Source organism: Physeter macrocephalus, chromosome 16, assembly GCF_002837175.3.
Source record: "Physeter macrocephalus isolate SW-GA chromosome 16, ASM283717v5, whole genome shotgun sequence".
NCBI lineage: Eukaryota > Metazoa > Chordata > Mammalia > Artiodactyla > Physeteridae > Physeter > Physeter macrocephalus.
In genome coordinates this window covers 39,066,064-39,070,094 of record NC_041229.1, presented here as the reverse complement: position 1 = coordinate 39,070,094, position 4,031 = coordinate 39,066,064, and the positions used below count along the sequence as shown (strand labels likewise).

At 47.1% G+C, this 4,031-nt stretch overlaps 1 long non-coding RNA gene across 5 annotated transcripts in view; it reads left to right on the top strand.

The window, feature by feature from the left end:
• Positions 1-233: 233 nt before the first annotated feature.
• Positions 234-4,031, top strand: part of LOC114488062 (uncharacterized) — a 38,460-nt gene continuing 34,662 nt past the window's right edge. For 2 of the 5 annotated variants that reach the window (XR_008615397.1, XR_008615398.1), the window contains exon 1: positions 234-399. This is a non-coding gene — a long non-coding RNA (uncharacterized lncRNA). The remainder of the gene's footprint in view (positions 400-4,031) is intronic. The other 3 variants (XR_003683756.2, XR_008615399.1, XR_008615400.1) reach the window with 2 other exon arrangements.

Genomic DNA, 4,031 nt, shown 5'->3' with positions numbered 1-4,031 from the left:
ACCTGTTTTCCTTCCTTAGAATGTTGGATCTTGGGAGATAATGATATGACTTAGGGAAATAAGTGTGTGGTTTCCCTACACCTGGTGCTGGTGAAGGCGGTTAGTGCTTCCGGACTTTCTGAAGCTCTTTGAAAACAACAGGGCAAGTCAGATTCCAACGCTTCACCTTCTGAAGGCTGAGCGTGTCTGGGCAGCGGCTGCATAATTTGGATGGAGTCATCACTGGCGAGGCCGAGTTGACTCAGCCAGGAAGCACTTGTTGCTCTTCTAAACTCCACGGCACCAGAGATGAAGTCACCTTTCTTCTTTTAAAAGCAACAGATCTGCCCTGTGAGTCCCTGTCACGTCTGTGGGAACTCGGTGTTTTTTCCACAGCTGGGCACCAGGACCTTCCCTCAGGTAAGAAAGCTCCTCTTTAGTGGGTTTCCATTCAGGAAAGCTTGATTGGGGGGGGCACTTTTTAGGGCACCTCAGGGTAAAGTTGGAGTCGGGTCAAGGGACATTCTGGGTGAGGAGGACAGCTGGCTCCCAGGCAGCTGGTACCCACCTGGTGGGCTGGCAGGCCCTGAGCTGGGTGACCACTCAGCTCAGGCTGCAGTGGCATGGAAACCTAACCCGGGCTTGGTTTCAGGTGCCTGTTCTAACAGTGGGACAATGAACCCTTTGGTGAAGCAACTACAAGTGGTCTTCTTAGGCTGGGGCTGTCCTACCTGCTTTGTCTTCCTACAACTGGCTTTGTGTTTTGGGTAGAACCCTTAGAGGGTCTCATGATAAAAGCTAGTGTATAGGAAAGCAGCAGCTCTCTGGAGAGCCTTCATTTGCTCATTTGCCGGCTTGAATTCTTCCCTTCTTCCTCAGAGTGTAGCAGAGACAAAGGCCCAGCCTCCTTGTCCTGACACGCAGGGACCTTGTGTAAACAATGGCTGTGCTCTCCTGTGGGGCAGAAGCGTGCAGACACGTCTTAGAGCCTGTCCATGCGAGTTCTAAGTTTTGGTGTGTGTGCATGTGTGTGTATGGTCGATCTGTGGTTCTAGGGGCCCCTGAAATCTACCTGCCACACTTTCTATGAGTCACTGCCACTAATTGAATCATACAGGTCTTATGAGCTCTGGAAGTCTCAATAAAGACATCTTGGTGATGACGGAGGCACCTACAGGGTGATAAATGGCTTTGAGAGAGTTGAACCACAGTAAAGTGAAAACACTGAGAATTGCAGGGTCCCTTTATAACCTGACACAGAACCCTGTCCCACACAGGATTCAGTGCTTTCATCTATAACCTCTGAATGGAACAAAGAATCTCATTGAGATAAGAGATGCTTGTTTTGTTTAAATGCAACTGCATACTGGCTGCGAGCGCCTGCTTACTCATTCACCTCAAACTTGGCACATCCAGAATTTATCCTTACCTGAACTCTGCGGAACTTCCCCCGACCCCCGTGTCCCCCAGCTACGTGAAAAGCACCTGGTTGTCCACGACAGATTTCTGGACTTCACCCTTGACCCCTCCTTCGCCCTCACATTCCCACATCTAGTGTGGCAACACATCCCACAGATTCTGCCTCCATGTGATCTCTCAGATCCATCCACTCTCCCACTTCCATGGCTACTTTAAGCCCTTATCACCTTCTCCAGGAATATGGAAACCTCTTATCCCAGCTTCCTCTCTCCAGCCTCATCTTCCCGGGGCAGCCAGAGTGATGATTCTACAATGACTGATTGGCACCTGCATGATCCGATCCATCACTAGTCTGTTGATCTGTCTTCTTAATAGTCCTCAAAATTTTTCTCGCCTACCCATCCCACCACCCTACCTTGGTCTGTCCCACCAGCAATCTTTGGCTGGGTTATTGCAATAGCCGCTTAGCTGACCTCTCTGCGACCAGGCTCACTCCCTTCCTAGTATAAGACACTTCAAGCTTCTTGTCTTCCCAAGAATCTTTTTTTAAATTTTATTTATTTATTTTTGGCTGCGTTGGGTCTTCGTTGCTGCGCTCCGGCTTTCTCTAGTTGCAGCGACTGGGGGCTACTCTTCGTTGCGGTGTGCGGGTATTTCATTGTGGTGGCTTCTCTTGTTGCAGAACACAGGCTCTAGACAAGAGGGTTTCAGTAGTTGTGGCTCGCGGGCTCTAGAGCACAGGCTCAGCAGTTGTCGCGCACGGGCTTAATTGCTCCGCGGCATGTGGGATCTTCCCGGGCCAGGGCTCAAACCCGTGTCCCCTGAATTGGCAGGCGGATTCTTAACCATTGCGCCACCAGGGAAGTCCCTTCCCAAGCTTTTTAAGGACATTTCTTCTAAGAGCAGAACTTGAAACACTTATTACCCTATCTGGGGTTTAGAAACATTAGCATTTCTAGGACTCTTGTGGATACTTCAAGGAGGGAGGCAGAGAGAATGGGGGAGATGGGAGATGTATATTGCAGTGGGAAGATGGCTTGAAGAACACATAACGCTCAGGCCCTGGAACCATGCAGGTCTGCATTGGAATCCTAGCTCCCTACTTCCTAGTGTGGCTTTGACCAAATTGGTAAATTTTCTTAAGACTCATTTTCCTCAACTATGAAATGGAAATAATAATGCCTATTTCTCTGGGTGAATATGAATTAAATGAGAACATTTATGAAACACAGCCATTAAGAGTTCTTAGTTCCTTTCCTTCTTTCCTTCTCTTTTACAGCTTATAATCTCTATCATATATCTTGTAAGTATCTGTGTGTTTATGTATGTATGATTATCGAGTTTTGGCAAGGTGGGGAGGAGGAGTGGCAAAGAAATAGGTGAGAACTCTCTCAAGGAATTTGCGATTTACTTAGAGAGGTTAAGCAAACTTACATAGTATGAAAACATCAATAAAAAAAGCATTCTGCCATTGTCATGTGTACAGTCCCAGTTGAGTACATAAGGGGAAGAGCTTGAGAAAACAGGTCTGTGAATACCTGCAGACAGAATGTAAATAGATCTATATCAGGCAATTTTAGATTTAGGCTCTTTGGGGACTTAAAAATCATTGGCCTCTCTGATGTTGAAGTAAAACTTTCCAGAAGGCTTTCCACTTTTAGAGTGATTTAAGTACATATGCATTAGAGTTTAAGTGACTTTACTCATTCATTCATTCATTCATCAAACACTTATTGAACACCTACTCTGTGCCAGGTCCTCTATTATACTCTTCCATGGGACATGGATAATTCTCCTCTTCTTGAATCAGGGATAGCCTTAGGGACTTGATGATCAATAGGATAAGAAGAAAGTGACCTTCGGGGACATCCATGGCTAGGTTCTCAGGAGCTTTGCACCTTCCTCCTGGTTTTCCTGGCCCACTCACTCTGGGGGAAGCCAACCACCATATAAAGTCATGTGGTGATAACCTGGCTCTCTGGGGCGGGGGGAATCCCCCTGATTTGTAGTGTTTACCAGTTTTTATTCTATAAATACTCCCTCCCACCATTGCTGATTTCAAGCTACCAAAGTGACAGCACTGAATGCAGGGTTGGAAGGAAATACACAGAATCAGTTCTTACAAATTTGTACAAACCAGTCCCAGTGCATGACGGCCAGTTACCCTTGAGACCATCATCCTGTGAGAACACCCAACCTAACTAGATGGAGAGGCTCCATGGAGAGAAGCCCAACCAGCCCCAGATTTTCCAGCCATTCAGATTTAGGCTACAGGAAAAAAGCCTTCAGATGACTCCAGACTCAGCCACTATCTGACTGCAGCTGAATAGAAGACCCTGAGGGAGAACTTGTCAGCTCAGTCCAGTCACCCCACAGCATCCTCAGAGATGTGACAATTCATATTCTCTAGGTTTAGAGGTGGTTTGCTACACAACAAAAATAACTGGAACAAGGTGGTATTCTTGTTTATCCAGAAGGCAGCCCAGATTAAGCCTCCAAGGGCTTAATCTGGAGGGGTGGAGGGATCTATGCAGAGAATTCTTTGTCCATGCATATTCTCAGGCCTCAGACCACTGAGGAAGAAAGCGTTTCATTTAAAAAGGCCTGGGGCTTCCCTGGTGGCGCAGTGGTTG